This window comes from Myodes glareolus, chromosome 14 (genome assembly GCF_982192425.1).
Source record: "Myodes glareolus chromosome 14, mMyoGla1.1, whole genome shotgun sequence".
Lineage (NCBI taxonomy): Eukaryota > Metazoa > Chordata > Mammalia > Rodentia > Cricetidae > Myodes > Myodes glareolus.
In genome coordinates this window covers 5,552,967-5,572,366 of record NC_142039.1, presented here as the reverse complement: position 1 = coordinate 5,572,366, position 19,400 = coordinate 5,552,967, and the positions used below count along the sequence as shown (strand labels likewise).

At 40.4% G+C, this 19,400-nt stretch overlaps 1 long non-coding RNA gene across 1 annotated transcript; it reads right to left on the bottom strand.

Annotated features, from left to right (window-relative positions):
- Positions 1 to 224: 224 nt before the first annotated feature.
- On the bottom strand, positions 225 to 17,921 carry LOC125417269 (uncharacterized). The gene is made up of 3 exons (XR_015005015.2): positions 17,863 to 17,921; positions 9,942 to 10,160; positions 225 to 318 (listed from the first exon to the last, which is right to left on the bottom strand). It is a non-coding gene; the product is annotated as an uncharacterized LOC125417269 (long non-coding RNA).
- Positions 17,922 to 19,400: the final 1,479 nt, after the last annotated feature.

Genomic DNA, 19,400 nt, shown 5'->3' with positions numbered 1-19,400 from the left:
TGGATCTCTCTGTTCAATGCTGCCCTTTGCAAAAGGAAGCTTTTCTGGCCAAGGCTGACATCTTCAGGAGAGAAATACTGGTTTTTGTATCTGTAACCACTGATAGGATTCCCTTTTATAGTGATCCCCATACTCAAAAAAAAATGAGGGTAGCACAAAATGAACTTCGTAGGTTATATTTATTTCTTCTTGTTTTGCTTTTTGAGACAAGATTTCTCTGTGTAGCCATGGCTGTCCTGGAACTCAACTCATAGAGATCTGCCAGCCTCTGCCTCCTGAGTCCTGGAATTAAAGGTATGCACCATCACCATCTGGCTGCTGTATTAAAAAAACAAAAAGACATGCAGTCAGGAGGGGGACATGCTGGGAGATCTTTGTGGGAACTCTGAGGTGGTAACTGGGGGTAGATATAACCATGTGTCATTTCAGAAAACATAATCATTTATGCCATTCTGAAGAATGAAGAAAAAGTAAAAAACTAATTCCAAAGGACCATAAGAAGTTCTGAACGGAAGGGCAGATCTGCCCCAAGCTCACCTTACCTCCTGTCATATGCAGTGAGGAGCACAAACGCATACTCCATAGCCAGACAGCCACTTTTCTACATGGAACTCTGTTTCTACTTTTGTGGGGGAAAATGCTTGTAACCCTAATTGAAATATCAGAATGGAGGCTTCTGGTTGGGGAAACAAATTTAAAAGCTTACTACAGTTGGTCAGAAATTAGTTTTCACATTAATTTAAATGATTTAAACACAGTAACTGTAAATCCCTCAACAATTTAACTATACTACCATAGTTTGGAACTTGAATTCTCTCCAAAGACCCCTGTGTCAAAGGCTGTTCCCAGTTGTAACAGATGGGACCTAGGAGGAGGCAGATAACTGTTAGGCTGTGCCCTGGAAGCAGGTACTGGAACCCAAACTCCTTCCTGTCTCTTTCTCCTTCTCCTGAGTGGTGACTAAGGCCAGCTCACTGGCTCCTGTAGTGACATCATGTGCCCCACAGGTCCCCAAACAGTAGAGCCCAGTGGTCCTCACAGAAACTTCCAAAACCAAAATAAACTTCTCCTCCTCCTAATGTTTATCTTAGAATCTGTAATGGTGACCAAAAGCTGACCAGCACACATACAAGCTTATGTGGAGGGAGAGAGATTAGAATCCAAGATTTTCCTCAATTCGGGCTTTCGTCAAAAAAAAATCTTGTCAGTAAAATCCTTTGTTCTACTTCCTTCTAGGCCTGCTTTAGGATGGTGAAAGATTACGGTAGTAAAGTGTAGGGTTATTTTATCATAAACTTCATTTAAACTGTCGTATGAGGTTTACACTCCCTCTTTACCATGTAGATGTATCTTGTGAGAGAAGCTGTTCTTCATCCTGCCTCTCCACAGCTGGCTGGGCTGTGTGGTTTATGTTCAGGGAAGAACAGATGGCTCCAATTACTACTTAGCAGCCATGGAGTAAAGAAAGATGTTCTTTTGTATGAATGCTTATTAAAGCTGCAAGGCTCACTTTTTTGAAGACATGAATGGAATGTCAGGGAAAGTGTCTATCATGGACTATCTACACCTTTATATGGGTGGGGATTAAATTCTGACTCTGAATGATTGTCTCTGCTCTGTCTGCCAGGGGGTTTATTATGAGAGCCTCTCTTGCCTATGAGCAAATCCAATGCACAAAGCTCCTCAGCTCATGGATATAAAGATTATAGCAGGTGTGTGGTAATGGCGCTGAGCGACTGAAGAAACTGCAAAGCCCGTGTCTGTGCTTCTTCCTTCTCTCTGTCTTAGCCTCACTCTGAATCCAAAACAGCTACAACTGAAATTCTGAAGCCCCTTTCAGTGCTCCCTAGATTAATGACAGAATTTTCTGCTTTGTGTTAATATATCATACTTCTTTTTTTCCTGTCATTGGTTTTGAGTGTCTTTTTTTCATCCATACACTTGCTAGTGGTGTTTATTACAGAGCTGCTAGTGGCTGGCCTCTGCCCATCCCTTTGTCGTTCCTTCCTACAGTATTAGATTGCCTCCTAATAAATTGTTGGCTAGTTAACCAGGTTGGCCATTCACTGAAAGTGGCTATTCGCTACCCTGAGAAGCTCCTCATAGAAACTAAGGGTTTTGTTTTGTTTTTGTCTTGTTTTCATTTATATAAAACATCAACTAGATCCATGTACTTTCAGCAAAAAAGGAAAAAAGCTATGGGGTTCTGTATATTGGAAGCAGATTTTTTTCTGATGGACTCATTTATAAGGACTTTATTAGAGTCTATTTAAATAGGGCCCCATAGGGGACAAGCTAGTTAATCACCTATTAGCCAATGAGTCAAGGCCACCTGAGACACAAGACCCAGGTTGACACAGACCATGGCAGCTGCCTTTGTGCAGAGATGACACTCAGGAGCTCCGGGAGGCTCAGCACACAGGAATGGAATCAACAAGGCTGCACATCCACATCTGATGGTGGGAGGCAGCTGCTGAGTGGGAGTTTCATTCTGCCTCAGTTTACCTCACACACAGACATAGGAATCCACCCTCCCAGTCCTTCACTCAGAACTGCACCACACAAGGACCCTGTCAGCCAAGAACAGGCTAGGGAGGATGAACCATTTCAGCTTCTATTTGAAATAGGAACCATGGTGATCATGTCCCCCTATGCTCAATCAAAGGCAAAGTAGAAAGAGAAGGGGAAGGGAATGGAAAATGTGTTGGTTGTTTTTCCTGTATAAGTAGCACACCGCTGCTTCAGGAATAGGGTGATAGAGAAATTTAATAAATAAAATATATGAGCTGTGTATATTTATGGCTTATACATATAAACACACATGTTTATTTATATAAATTTATCATTTTAAAGAGTGCAGGAACTATATAAACTACAGATTACATACTGTATATAAGATATATATTATGTTAGTTATAATACACACATATACACATACACACACACACATACAGATCACAGAGCTATGTAAACTGCTCTGCTTTTCCTTTTAGGATATCTGCCTAGCTCCTGAAAAAAATCAAAAATAAGTAACAGAAAATGCTGAATATTTGCCTTGTCTTTTGTGTAGCAGACAAAGATAAGTTACTATAATCTCGGTTTGAAGAACTTGTAACATAGCAGGTGAGTTCAGAAGTAAGTGGATACAAACAGAAAGTTGGAATGATTGGCACAGCTTTTTGAGTGCCCAGTGGGAGCACACTCAAGGCCGGGTCTTGATGAATACCTCCCAAGATTACAAAAAGGAGAAAGTCTTTGGGGGTCCTGTGAGCATAAGAAAGACATGGGAGTCCCTGTCAAAAAGCAGGGCTTCAGGAGCATGCACAGTTGTTCACCCAGAAGATCAATCGGGCCAGGTCTCTAGTCTCTTGAGGAAGTGTTGTGGTCTCTAAACAGGCTAAATGAGGGCCCTTAGTGAACAGGCAATGTTTAAAAAACAACCCAATTCTAAATCATTCTTGTCCTCAACTGCTTATAAGACAAGAAAGTAATCCGTGGGTAGATGACAGGAACGTATCTTTAGGGTGGGAGTTGCTGTGTGAATTCCTGGTAACAGAATGAGGTCCCGGGATATTCTTGGGAGGTCATTCCTGAAGCACCGTATTTGACCCTTGAGATCTGAAGACCATAACACCAGAATGTCTGTACTAGGAATCTTACAGAAACTGTTCTAGTAGAAACATAATATAGAACAGGTACTTTTGGAGACCCAGTAGACACCAGTGTTATAGGGGGAGTGAGATTCCTATTTAGTTTACTGAGCTTTGGGAGTAGAAAACTAGTGAAATTTGTCTTATGCATGTAAACCTTTCTGGAGGTAATGGGTTTGCACACACAGGAATGACTATAGCGTCCCCTCCCACAGCATGTTAGGAATCATGTGTTTCCATTTCAGTCAAAACCACAGTGAGTCCTGCCCAAAGTGGCATCTGCTTCTCCCACCATCAGCTCTACTCCTTAATTCCAGCACTTGCCTTTAAAACCAACTCCCGTCTTAGTCATGGCTCACCTTCTGCTTTGGAGCATTACGGTAGCAATGCTAAGCTAACAATAATGTTCTCTGGCTGCAAACAATGAAACACAATTTGAACTAGTTTAGGCAAAGAAACATCAGTAAAAGTTCACAGCCTGCAAAGAAACTTAGGAACTCAGAGCTTGACTGTCCTTGGTGCTTCAGCAAAGTCAGAGAGTCAACTCGAGAGTTGATTTCTCTGGAGTTCTGCCATTGATAACTGGGCTTGGCTCCACCTTCTAGCTGTCTCTTGTTCTTACTCTTAAGAAAGACTCTGAGTGAGCTTTGAATCTAACTCCTTTAGGAATGAGTGTCCATGCTGTTCAAGGTGACATGTTCTAGATGACACACTTTTCAGAGTCACCGCTATAAATCTGGGACAAATGTCAGGAAAAGGGAGACATGGGCTTCCAAGCTTGGCAGGCATCCCAGTGGGTGCCATTGGTTGTTTACTGTACATACATACAAACACACACACACACACACACACACCACTTCTCTATCCACAGGCAGTCATTCCTAAATAACTTACCTAGTCAACAAATATTTATTTAGTGTCCATGACATCTAGCCCTAGAAAACCATTATATCATTATAAGAAGTATAAAGAGGCAAAATTCATGGTATCATAAGAAATAAAGAATTTATAAATGAAAAGAATAATAATACAAGAAAATATACAGTTTCAACTCAACAGAGTTTGACATGTAAAAGCTTAAGATAAAAGCATTATTTTCCTGAGAAATTAACTAATGCACCAAGATACAAAGAGTAAGAAAATTTAGCCCAAATAGAAGGAAAGACAGTGTGTCTGTAACTATCATCTGGAAGACAGAATATAATGGGAATGTTTGGGGGCTTGGGGGTCTCTGCCTGTCTCACCACTGATGTCACCAACATCTAGTGCAAGGTATGGTCTTCCAGAGGAGCAGAGAACTGGAGAACTTGCACCAAGGTGGAACTAGAGAGGGAGCTACGTTCCACAATGATACAGACCCTGCCCCCCTACTCTCTCTCTCAGGAAACTGGGCATTTAAATGGGGTTTGTGGGGGCAGTGTGCTGTAAATTACTTGGCAGCATGGACCAACTGGTTCTAAGAGTTGAAGTGGTGAGGACAGCTCCCACCCGACAGTTTCAGAGGCAGTGAACTGTCTTCCGCCATGTTGGACTGGGTGGAGCAAACAGGCAGGGCCTTATTTACCCTAGCCATGCCACTGCTTAGGTTTTTAAGAAGCACTTACCATTTTAAGAAGCAGTCCTGGTCAGAAAATGATTACAGATATACAATAAAGACACATTCAGATGAAAAAGAACTCTAAATGGATCACAGTGTTTGATAAATGTACATAGACTTGGGAGAGAGAAGTAAAAGAATAGAGAGAGTTATAAAAAAGAAGTAAATGTTTTTTAAAAACTAAAACAAAGTCTTTAAAGAGACAAAGTAAACTTGTAGAAAAAGTTATAGGAATAAAAAGAAAATGAACCATGTAAAGATGGATTAGACACAGAAGAGTCTGGATTGTGTATATTATTGTGTTTTCTTTGAAATTTTCGACTGTGAAGGAGCTAAGTACAGAGAGACATCTCATTGTATAGGCTGCTAAGCTAAATCAACATATATACCTTAAAACTATCTTCTCTTCAAAATTTGGGTCTTAGGATATATTGTTTTGGAAAAGAGGTTCTTCTTTTGTTTCCACAGAGGATGAGAACCTGTAGAATCCTTCCAAACTAATGTGGTTTGATGGACCAAGACCTCTCCCCTAAAAGATCACCATGAATACCCCCAAAATACTTCACCCAACAAAAAGCAAGAAGCAGTTTGGAGAGAACTATGACCATATTCTCAAATATTGTTTATAAATGTTTATTTACATTTAAAAGGAAATATGCTATAGAGATTTGCATTGGTAGGGATCTTGGTTTATTGATACAAATTTAAGGTCAATTTTGTTAAATTGTGTATTTGTATTTCTGATCTTGATTAAGGTATTGTGTTTATACAGTTCATTTAAAAATGTAATGTATATTTAAGAAATATAGGTTAATAGATAGTCATCTATAATAGTCAAGCTTGTAGTCATGTTTGTTAGGTTTTCTAGATGTACAGAGATATATTTCAGGTAGATAGGGATTCTTCAAATCTTTCAAAGACCTTCAGAGTATGGCATTTATGATGTTTAAAAAGGTAGTACTTTTCATGACAATGAGGCACATCTGCTCCTGGCAGCACCAATCTACTTCAAGAGGATGATGGGCATTGAAGAGGCTCCTTATGGAGTTTGCTAGACATTTGGGCAAGAGACCGCTCTTGCCTGGACTGCTTGATGTTATGCTGTGTGAGCTAGACATGTGGGACCCACAGAGAGATGACTGCTGAACTTCCCTAAAGGTTGAGATGATCCTTCAGGGTTCCTGCTTCATGAAAGAGTCTGCCAGAGATTCTGCAGGACACAGAAGAAAGCAACTGGTGGACTATGCTATTACAAGGCAGAACATATCTTCAAATTTCCTGATTCATGGCAAAGTCTGCTGGATACTATGGGCCTGTAGGCTGAAGATGGATGCTCCAACAGTACAGAAGAATTTTGGGTGATTGTCCAGGCAGTGAAATGTCTCTGTCAATTCTAGACTTTTGGAAGTTGCTGACAATGAACTTTCTGTTTACTTAGGTAATATTATATCCTTCCAGGGTCTTTAAAGGAGTTGAAGAATAGATATAGTTTTTCTTATTTGTGATAAAAGAAAAAGTAGATATAAATATTACAACTGTAATTCTTGATATTTGTTTTGTTATATGTAATTTTACTATGTTAAAGTTAGAACCTTCCTTTTTTATTTAAACAGAAAAGGGGAAGTGATGTGGGATTTTCCTCTGTATGCTGTATGAGAATACCATTGGTTAATAAAGATGCTGTTTTGGGCCTGTGATAGGGTAGAACAGAGCTAGGAGAGGAAAACTAAACTGAATGCTGGGAGAAAGAAGACAGAGTCAGTGAGAAGCCATGCCCCACTGAAGACAGACATCAGAATTTTACCCACTAAGCCACAGCCACATGGCAATACACAGATTAATGGAGATGGGCTAGTTTAAGATATGAGTTAGCCAGAAATATGCTTAAGCTGTTGGCCAAACAGTATTGCAAATAATATGATTTCTGTGTGGTTATTTTAGGGCTGAGAAGCTAGGAACAAACAAGTGGCTCTCCTACTACATCTCTTTCTCTCTCTGTGTGTGTGTGTGTGTGTGTGTGTGTGTGTGTGTGTGTGTGTGTGTGTTCTTGTGTGTTCTTGTGTGTTCCACTGTACTTGTGTGCAGATTCCAGGCATCCATGTAGAATGTCTACCCCTTTCTATATACCTTAATCTCAGACATAGTGTCTCACTAACCTGGAGCTCACTGACTGGCTGAACTGCCTGCCAGCAGTTCCGGGATCAACCTGTCTTTGACCTCCAGCACATTCACCACCACACTCAGCTTGACTGGTGTCTGCGATGAAAGTCACATCCTCATGCCCTAGTAAGAATTTCTTTCTAAAAAAAAGCAAGATGTGTGAGGAATTGATTTGTACAGTGAAGGAATCACAGTTTATAATGTATAGTCATGCCTGGGAAGGGTCCAGAGTGAAGCAGTACCCAAGGAAGGCTATCACACTGGTCCAGGAAGACATCAAAATGTCTTGATTCCCACGATTCCACTGTGCTCAGCAATCTGGATCCCCAGAGAAGGCCTTTTCATCCTCCGTTCTGTCATGCCCCACCTCCACCTGCATAGCCTATGAATACAGATTTAGCCATCAATTTTACACATATGAAATAAAGGGAAGACATGAAGAACACAGCAGAAATATAATATCATTCATTTTCTAATACAGAAAAGAAACTTTTAATTAAGTTTCAGTGTAACTAGTGGGCTGAATACATGTACTTCCTGTACCCTCTCAAGATTTCAGGGACAGGAGAGAAAAGATGAGATATTCATTCCTAATAAGTAGTCTCAAGGACAGTAGGCAGAACTGACAATACACCAGACTTATGTTTCAGAAAGAAGAAAAGAAGAGGAGGAGTGTGGAGAACACGTTAGTTTAGACGTGGTCGGAGGAAATCTGGGGCGGAAGAAGGAGCCAATATTCTCGGGAAAACTCTCACTGAGCTCTGTATTCCACCTCGGCAGTATAGAGAGAAGTGAGACAGGGTCAGCAGTCAGGGTAATTAACTGAGCGGCAGCTCTGCAGGTGACCTTTTCCACTCACTGCATGGATGCTACTTGCTAGAGCAGTTATTCAAACTGCTAAAAGCAGTTTGTGTCCAGGTAAAAAAAAAAAATAGTGTGGACTTTAATGGCACAGAACACACGTTGTCGCCTGAGTAGAACGGCCATCTTTTGCTGTGGTGGAGGTTTCTATTTGTATATACTACAGAGATGACATCTGCAGTTGGACACATCCTGCCTGTAGGACGCATTCTCAGCCTCCCAGAAAAGAGAACGCTCTTTTGAAAAACATTTATACTCAACAACAACAACAAAAAAAAAAAATCCTTGCTCACTACTTCATGAGGGTAATAATCTTTACAAGTGTTTATGAACAAAACAGGCAAACCAAAAGGGGAACCATGCAACCAACAAAACACAAAGCCCAGGAAAGTATATTGTAAGCCAATGGAGTGAGAACCCAGGAAGCAGATAGGTCAGAAATTGAAAGGAACACCCAAAACTCAGCTAAAGTCAGTAGAGTAACTTAAGACATCAGTGTACCAGGCAGAAAGGACTGCATTGCATTTGTAGAAATCAAATAATTAGGACTGCTGACGTTTAAGCATGGATGAGTAGATATAATAAAACAGGAACTCTATAAGAAACAAAAACAATAAAGAGGTAGAAAACACAAGAAAAAGTCAAGGAAGCTATAGAATTAAACCAAGAATTCCAAGAACATAAAGTTAAAAATACAGTTGTCATGAAACTGTTGTGTGATATGACGGGCTACATTCTCAATGTCTTTCCAACTGAGAAACAACAAAAGTTGAATTTAAAATGTCTTAACTATCAATGAAAAAATATTCAAGCTGGAAATTTAGTCAAGGAAGAAACTCAGGGAGGTAAACCTCGACATAAGCCAGTCTTTGCTTTAGGTATATTTGCCCAGTTTCATAAACATGAACTTTATGGGACAGGGGAGACCAACTCAGTGTCTGCTGAATGCACAAGACCCACTGCCAGAGGTGGGAGCTCAATGCTGTCATCTCAATGTGGAGTTTTAAAAAAATTAATCATTGAGCTTGAAATTATCAAGTGTAAGATGAACATTACTGTTAGATTGATAAGGAACCAAAAGAAAAGCCAGGGAATTGAACTAAGGGCCTGAAAGGGTCAATAGTAGAGTCTGATCAGGAAATGGGCCCTGAACTGCATCCTCTGTGTATCCAAAACATTTCAAGACCCCTCATCCAAACCACCTCAACCATTAACTACCCGCAAACCATCTCTCTCCCATCTGAGATCTGAGATGTTGATCATCTTGCTTGGAGGGAGGGCAGCATCTTGTAGGAAAACTGAGAAACAGATCCAGACATGGAGAAAACATAAGACAAAGGATACAACTAGTAAAAATCTACATTAATCTCTTGAAACATATTTAGTGAGACATCTTTAATTTATTTTTGAGATTATAATATAATTACAACATTTCCCCCTTTCCTTTTCTCCTTCCAAACGCTTCCATATATCCCTCCTCGCTCTCTTTTAAGTTCATGACCTCTCTTTCCATTGTTATTACACACACATGTATATGTATACACTTATGTATTTCTAAATGTAACCTGATCAGTCCATATAAAGTTATTGTATGTATGTTTTTCGCACTGACCACTTGGTACTGGACAACCGGTTGGGAAAAGATTATCTGTCCTGCTCCCAACATTCCTCACCTGCTTGGAATTCTTTCTGTAGAGTTGAGACCTCATGGGATTTCCCCCATCCATTTGGAGAGTGTGCTGTTGCTGTCCTTGTCCAGCTCAACAGGCAGGTGTGTCGATGAGCTTTGTGGCATAGCTTCTGACAATCCCAGGAGTCACACTCTCACAACAAACTCTGGTTCTCAGGCTCTTGGAACTGTCTGGCGCTCTTCCACAGTCTCAGGTGAGGGTCTGTTTTGTAGACATAAATAAGGGGATTAGGTTCTACGGCTCTGCGTTTTTATTGGCTGTGGTCTTCTGCAGTGAAGGAGATGTTTCTTTCACTTCTTTGACTCAAACAAAAATCATACCAACCATTGCTGAGAGATATCCTCGCCAAAGATAACTATGTTATAGAATATATGATATGATAATATTATATAAATATGATAATAAGAATTTAGGTATCAAAATTCCATTATAAAGCCCATTGCTTTGTCTGAGAACCTAAAGAAGTAATTTAGAAAAGAATTTAGGAAGTGTAGGCAGGATATGATGGTGTACAGTAACATGCCCTAGTGTTTTTGAGCTCCATATATGTGAACTGAAAAACATTAACACAAAGGCCACAGAAAATAGTATTACTTGGATAACAAAGACTCAGTCAGTCTTAACTCATTGCAGCAGGGTTGCCCTGCGTTTGATGAGGCAAATGCCAGAAGGGGTTCACTAAATGGGGGGCTGCACCATCATCCTCCTTCCCAGCAGTTCACTGGTGAGCAAAGAACTTAAACTGCACACTTCTGTTTGGTTGTTTGATTAAAATCTTTCTCTACTCCTAGCTAACCAATCTTTTATTTAAGTCTATTGGATCATTCTATGATTGACCTGTGGAATGAAGGGCTGGCTGTTTGCTATCAGTGGTTAATTTTGTAAATATGTAGCAACCAGTCATATGGAACACAAATTTTTTTGTATACATGTATATGTACATATATACACATGTGTATAAAATTTCCATATTCTATGTATATGTAAATTTAAAGCTTTATATAGATCTATTATGTGTAGATATAATCTAATTATTAAATGCTCTATTTAAATCTTAATGTTCACTGGAATATAACTGTGACATCAGGGACTTTTGTTCATTTTGTTTTCTTACTATAACTCTGAGTACAAAGAACCTGACACATGGTAAACATCTCATAGATATCTTTTAGCTTGGCACATCAATGTTTGAAACTGATGTGTTGAAATATCCCATTAGAAGCATAACGACTCTGCCAGAAACTCTCAACAGGCTAAATATTTATGAGAGAAAGGTGTTGACAACAGCAGCAGGATTTTTAAAAGCCAAAGTCTGCTGATGAGCTCAACAAAGATTTGCTGTGTTCCACTGTCTTGCCAGGCACTGGATTTAAAGAGAGAAGGATTGGGTAGTCCCAGGGACAGCATGCACTTCCGGTCTACAGGACCATCGCCCAGGGAGCTGTGCTGTGCACACCTCCTCCTGTTTCCTTAGGTTCTGACTGTGTTTGTAGTGTGATTCCAGAATGCAAATTTTAAACAGTCCTTAACATCAGCTGCTCCTGGTATTTGGATGCATGACCTTTGGGAAGGAATGAGGCTTAGTTGAGGGCAGGCCTCCAGATAATATTAGTAGCTTTATTATAAGAAGATGGTAGCCAAGCAAGGCAGCACTTGCCTTTAATCCCAACACGTGGGAGGTAGTTTATTTACGTAATAATCTAAATAATAGAATATACCATAAAAGGACTCAAAATTTGCTTTTGATTGATTTTTACATCTGATTTCTTCTAAGACGGTGGTTCTCAAGCCATGGGTCATGACCCTTTTGGGGGTCAAGCGATCCTATCACAAGGGTCATATGTCAGATATCCTACATATCAGGTATTCACATTATGATTCATAACTAGCAAAATTACAGTTATGCGGTAGCAACAACATAATTTATGGTTGGGGGGGTCACCACAACATGAGGAACTGTATTAAAGGGATGCAGACTTAGGAAGGTTGAGAATCACTTCTCCAAGAGATCATTCCAACATAGCAAAACTAAATCTGTATGTGGTTCTTTAAAATAGCACAGCTGAACATGTGGTTTTATGTGCAAAAAATAAGTTTTTCACTGTCCCTTTCTTCTGCAACTATCAGAACCCCCCTGGACTGCACGCCCTTGCACCCTTTCTGTACACCTTCCACACTCTTCACAAGTTTTTTTACAATTTTCCTCCAAATGCTCACCCCTCCAGTTTGAAGCCTAGATGTTGTGTGCGCACACACATCCCCTGACACTCTAGTTTGTTCTTATTATTCCAACCCCACCTCTGATGTGGGAGGCCCTTCTGTATATGTGTTGTTTTTACTGGCTAATTAATAAAGCTACTTTGGCCTATAACAGAGCAGACTATAACTAGGCTAGAAGAGATACAGAGAAAGAGTAGGAGAAGTTGAGGAGATGCCATGGAGCTGCCAAAGGAGGACACGCCAGACCCTTACCAGTAAGCCACAACCTCATGCCGATACACAGATTAATAGAAATAAGTTAATATAAGATGTACATTCATAAGATATATTTTAGTACTTGTCAAAGTTTTAGGATGAAAGGAAGTACTGTATTTACTTCAAGTTTAGGCTCAAGATCTTAAAAAGGGAAATGGTACAAATGTCTGGCTGAAATCTCTTAATGGAAGTCACAGCCCTCTGCCTGCAATCCTCCTTCACCTAGGAAACGCCTACACATTTAATCCCATGGCCATCTCCCTACATTTCCTCTCCTTACAGATACCACTTCAGAGATCCAGTGGCCCTGAATTTTTTGAACAAATGCATTTGGCATATATTTACATGCACTCTCCCAAGTTTCTAGCCTTTTCATCAGAAAGCATTTTTTAAATTCTAAAGCATATATTATTTCGCTCAAAATAGTTTTCATTATTTACTAAAATCACCTCAAGACAATCTGAATTTTAATGGATTCTGAAATAATTTCTCAATCCTCAGCACCACAGAAGTCAAAATGATAACATTCACTTGATTTTTTTCCCTCCACTTGCTGTCTTAGCAATGCATATTCCCAGCTATGGCCAGAAATACCAGTTATCTCTATTGATGCACCATATTTCATCCAGTTCCAGACTGGCACAATAGAAACAAGAATAGAACATGTATGACTCTAAAGCTATAGGCATTCAGCAGTGAAAGAGAAGCACCTCTCCCAAACATAAACAGGCAAAGAAAACTCAAAGTGCCTCCTCCAAGCCCTGCCTAGCTCAGTGAGATTCTCTAACAAACTCTCTGAAACCACACACTTAGAATCCTTTCCAGATTTCAGCATCTTTGGTTAGTAGTGAAGAGGCCTATTCTCTTCACCAGTGTGCAAAGCAATGGGCAGTAAACAGAGGTGAGCCATCTCACTTTCAGTCTTCTTCCTGTCCCCTTTCCATCCCACGGTGCCCCAGTAGTTCTGACTTGTATCTCTGACAAGTTTATCCATTAGACTTTGGACAGCGTATCAGACTTCCCATCACTGTGAAAGACTTAAGGGAAGGGTAGGTTTACTTGGCTCATTGTTTCTGGAGTGCTTCAGGGTGGGGTGTTGTGCTAGGGCTGAGAAGCTGACATCAATATGGCCAGGAAGAAGAGAGAGGAATCCCTTGTACTCACTTTCTTCCTTTTGCCCTGCTATCATATTGGGACCTCTAGCCTCTGAGACAGTGCTTCCTTTTAGCCATTCTTTCTTGGAAACCTTTGGAGACATTTCCAGAGCTGTATTTACTTATCTCCCAGGTCCTTCTAAAGCCAATCAAGTAGGAAATAAAGACTAGCCATCACAGAAGGGCTCCCATGAATGTAGGAGCTCTCCAGTATGTGTCTTCTGGAAACAGTAACTGTCCCAGCCTCTTATCAAGGCTGTGCCTAGAAATAAAACCAAGAGACTTGTTTTGGGAAAAGAGGATTAACCTATAGGAGGCAACCCTCAAATACATGAGCTTTTACTAAAGCAGTCTAATGATTTTATTATAAATTTGAGACTTCCAGAATCTAAATTTGTATATTGATCATACTCACATGCCAAAAATTATATGACATCTGTTAGGGTTACTATGGCTGTGGTGAAACACCATGGTCAAAGCAAACTGGGGAGTGGAGACGAATGCTAAAAAGAAATTCCACACTAGCTCAGAATTGAATACAAATAAAGGGTTATTTATTTAGGGGTAGACTCATAATCCTCATCTTGAACGGGGAACAGGAACCAAATCCTGCAGCCAGAAGAGAGGCCTTTACATAGGCATTTAAAGCATAAGAGAGCACGCCCAAGTGGGCAGGTAACTTAAAGGCTACTGACTGTAGGATTTCCTACAGCAGGGGAGGACAGGGTTTATTTGGCTTACACTTCCACAGCATTGTTCACCACTGAAGAAAGTTAGGACAGAAACTCAAACAGGGCAGGAACCTAGAGGCAGGAGCTGAGACAGAGGCCGTGGAGAGGTACTTACTGGCCTGCTCTCCATAGCTTGCTCAGCCTGCTTTTTATGGTTGTTCCACTGTGTAATATCATATGAGAGCTTCTTACTCTTATCTACCTACAACTTAGTACCATGAGTCAAACTTTCAGACGTCTGTACTTCATGCCCCACACTCTGGTAATTATTCTACTTTCAACTTCTCTCAAGCAAACAACAGGCAGCTGTGTTAGTGTGGTTCTCGTTGCTGTGATGAAACCACATCCATAGCCTGTCAGTGAAGGAAGTCAGGACAGGAACTCAGCAAGGTAAGAACCTGGAGACAGGAGCTGATGGGAAGGCCAGGGAGAGGTGCTGTTTACTGGCTTGGTCTCCAGAACTTGCTCAGATTGCTTTCTTACAGGATCAAGGACCACTAGCACGGGGTGACCTGACCCACAATGGACTATGCCCACCTCCTACACCAATTACTAATTAAGAAAATTCCCTACAGGTTTGCCTACAGCCTGACCTTCTGGAGACATTTTTCTCAACGGAGGCTCCTTCCTCACTGATGATGCTAGCTTGTGTCAAGTTGACGTAAACTAGTCAGCACAACATCTTTGCAGACTCCCATAAGAAAACTTCAAGTAACCTCACTAGCTTCTTCTAGAATATGTTTTTATAAAACACCCCCTTTTCTCACAGAAAGTTTCTAAATACAGTTTTAAACATTTAAAGTACAATTTAATTACACCCTCCAGTTCTCCTTCATGACACCAGTACATCACATGCTGAGGCTTTCCTCAGAGAGCATTTTCTGAGGTCTAACAAAATGGGGATGAACGACATTTGTAGAGTGGGACTTTGACCTCACAGCTCTTCCCTCCCCAGCACACAGTGTAACCGTGACTGGAAAGCTTGGAGCACTTAGACTACAGCCAAAACAAAGTTGACAGACGCATACAAGACCAACACTGAACTGAAGGCTGAGATGTTTGTTTCTTTCTCAGTCCGTTTTATGGAGAGCAGCAACACATTCGTTTCAGGGTGTGGGGATCTAAGCAGCGGTTCCTGTGAGCTTTCCTCAGCACCAGTGGAGTTCTTCCTGTGCATATTTTTCACCTCAATTACCAAGGACACAAAAAAGCACTATTTGGTGTTCTTGCCATTTTCTTACCTTTCATCTGGAGTTCTCTATTATGGTTCTTAGGGAGGCTAATCTTTTCCGTTTTCCATTTATCTATTATTCCTATATAATTGCAGTCCTCCATTTCCTTTCACAAGCACAGGGTGGATCTGAGCACATTTAAATCAAAGAAAGTGCATTCTGAGTCACAGTGGTACTTACATGACCTGACTTCTCCCTACTCTACGTTTGAAGTGTCATATTACCCCCCAGTGGTCAAGCGTAAAATAGCAACCTTTTGCTGTCCTTGGTACCATAATATGTTGAAAGTGTGTGCTAATTTCTGCCTGAAGGGAGGTCAAAAGAGAGCCCATTAATGTAGGTGTAGCCTCCGCCTCAGTAGAAACTCCAAGTCTAAAGGGTCATGGAGAGACGCCGAGGCTCCGCACCATGTGGCAATGTCAAAATCCCTAAAGAGCCGGAGAGATGAAGGTGCAGCCTCCATTGCCATGGCACCAGAGTACTGTAGGTGCCAGGACCGGCCCTGAGATGACCTCCAAGCACAGCAGCAGGTGTGGAGGGAAACCAGCCTGAGCCCACCAGACAAGCTGTTTGTATTTCAGAAGGCAGAGCAGAGGAATGGAGTTGTCCAAGCCCTTCAGAGCGCAGAAGTTCGTGAGTGTCCCATATACTAGGCATTGAACTACAGGTTTTGATTGACATAGCATGATGCGGTGTTTGGTTTGATCACAACTGTGCCCTGACACTTCCTTTTGACAATAAGGCATATGTGACATATTTTGGAATTTACAGGAGCCACAGTTAAGACACTGTTTCTAAAGAGAACTTGGACTTCTAAAATGTCTGAATTTTTCAAAGAATGGGGGATATTTAAAATTATACTACATTTTATACTGTGATAATAACATGAGATCTTAGAGGTAGACAAGAAAGGAAAGATTATGGTTTAATAGTGATGTATTTGTGTTCAAGTTGAGAAAGGATTGATTGTATTGTTTAATTTTTTGACAGTTTGACATAAACCTAAACATAGTTGGGAAGAAATCTCAATTGAAAATTTACTTTGGACTGTGGACATCTGTAGGTTATTTTCTTGATTATTTATTAAAATGGGAGGGTATCAGCCCACCCATCCCTGAGCAAGTGATCCTGGGCTGTATATAAAAGTAGTTGCAGGGGAAGCAGTCAGTAAACAGTGGCCTTACTTCAGTTCCTGCCTCCGGGTTCCTGTCTGGAGCACCTGCCCTGACTTCCTTCAATGATGGACTGTAACATGGGAATTATAAGATGACATGAATTCTTTCTTCCCAGTTGTTTTTAGTCATGGTGTTTTATCACAGCAGAATAATACAAACTAGAACACACAGTTAATAAAAAATACCAAATAATATAAATTAGAAATAAGCATACACACTGTAGAAGGAGACAGGAAGTGGAGAGATACACTAAGGGCCCAGACCAGACATACCTTGCAAAGATACACTTCAGCAATCTACTTCTGTAGATGGACTTTTCTTTTCCATTTGCCAGTTCCCAAATAACCAAGACAGAGATTTAATATTAATTATAAATGCTCAGCTGTCAGCTCAGGCTTATTACTAACTAGCTCTTAAAATTTAAATTAACCCATTTCTTTTAGTCTACATTCTGCCACATGGCAATACTTATCTTTCATTTTACATCTCTTCTTTCCTCTCTGCGTCTGTCTAGCAGCTCCCCTGATTTTGCCCTTCCTTTTCCCAGTGTCCTTAGTCTGGTTCTCCCAAGTAACCTTGTCCTGTCCAGCTCTTGGCCAGTCAGGCTTTTTATTAACCCAACCACAGTGACATATATTCACACAGTGTAAAGGAATATTCCACATACTTCCTCTAACCAGCCCAGCTCCTGATAGCCCATTCAGTATGGATTCACCAGTGGATTTACCCATGCTGAAGTGGAACCCTCACGATAACCTCAGATATGGGTACCTACACAAGACCTGCACAAGATCAAAGCAGTTAAAATTCCAGCATTGGAGGTGGAGCCCCTAAGGCCTTGCACCATTGGTGGATGCTGAGAGGGGAGAGTCACTCTCCTTTGAAGACATGGCTGTGGCAGGTTGCCTGTGCATAGCCCCACATGCATGGGCAGCACTAATTAAATTCAGGGGATTATTAATAACCAAAAGAGAGAGGGATTGAAAGCACAAGGGAGACAAAGTAAGGGGCACAAAGAGCAGTTGGAAGGAGACGCTGGTAAATGGATATGACCAAAATGCACCAATGACTAAAAATATAAATAAAAGATTATTTTAAAAACTTAAAATCTAGAAATATTTTCTATCTTATTTTACCTTTCGTAGTCTTTCACATACTATATCAGCATTCTTCACTTCCAATTTTATGTTTTCCTAAAACAAAAATGGATAAATTCACTATAGAGCAGCTAAAGACCAAGCTGGGGTTCCTTTCTCACCCTCTCCTAGCAACCAGCTCGCGAAGACATCTGAGTGTGCCTCACTGGAGGCGTTCACGCTTCGCAAGTGTGCTTTGTGCTTCTCTGAACATAGAGAGATAGGAAAACTTTCTGAGACTGTACATATATAAATATATTTCATTCTATGTGAGTTTTGTATATTTGTACATGCATGACTAAGCATACAGTCAAACATGTTCGGCAAAATATTGAGAAATATTTAGCTATAAATATGCGTGTTGTGTGCTTCCCTAGAGAGGAGCTATGTAACAGTATGTCAGTGAACAGGGGAATACGCTCATAAGGGCAGTCACATAAGATCAGACCAGTTGGAAATTTCTGTCATCTAGTGATGACATCCATCCTATCCCAAGTAGAGTATGCCCCTCCCTTGTTTGTCTTCTTTTAAATCTTTCTCTAGCAATATTTTCAAATATCCTTATGATCACAAGACCTACTCTTTCCATTATATTTCATAACTAAATAATACTAATATAAAATATCAGCTTCTTTTTTGGTTTTTTGAGACAGTGTTTCTCTGTGTAGCCCTGGCTGTCCTGGAACTCACTCTGTAGACCAGGCTGTCCTGAGAAATGTATATCTAATACACTAAAGAAGTATTTATTTATTCTTACCTTATTATGATTTCTTACAATTCAAGAATATTTTAAAAGATATCTATATCTCTCAATGTGATCATATCATTTTACTTTTTCACTTATAAATATAGTGGATTGTGTTACTAGCACCCATAATACTAAACCTTTAAAAAAAAATGCTGCTACAAACTCACTGCCTTTAGGTACTCTCAGTTCATTGTTCAGTTCTCACTTGCACAGATATTCACATATTAAAGGAACCTATAATTTTCTTTCTGTGTTATCTTTGTCAAAATTTACATGCTGATTTTTTATAGGTTTTTTTTATGCACTGGCATATTTATAAAGTCATCATGATGATCTGCTTCCTAGATATTTAAAAGCGTTAATTCATGAAAACATTAGCCACTAAGACTTCTTAAAGGCATAGCTTTCATAAAACCTGGGCAGATTTAGATAAATAAAATGGGCCCAGTTCTGACCAATCTCAGTTGGCTCTGACTTCCTCGATGGGAAAATCTGAGAGTCAGGCAAATGAAAGAGAAATGATGAGAAGTATATACAGTCAATAAACACAGCAAAGAACTCAGAATATCACCCAGGAGAATGGGAGTGCCAAGTTCTGGGCTTCAAGATTCTCCCATGCAGCTGCTGAGGGCACTGTAGGAGGCAGGGCTGTCCCAGCGCTGGGGATGCCTCATTTATGCAGTCCTTCATTTGTCCTGTAGCCACCTCTGTAGACAACTCCCAGTCTATCCTTGCAGCTCCTCTGTGGTAATGGTCCCTTCCTATTGATGAATGCGGGTCTACTCCATAT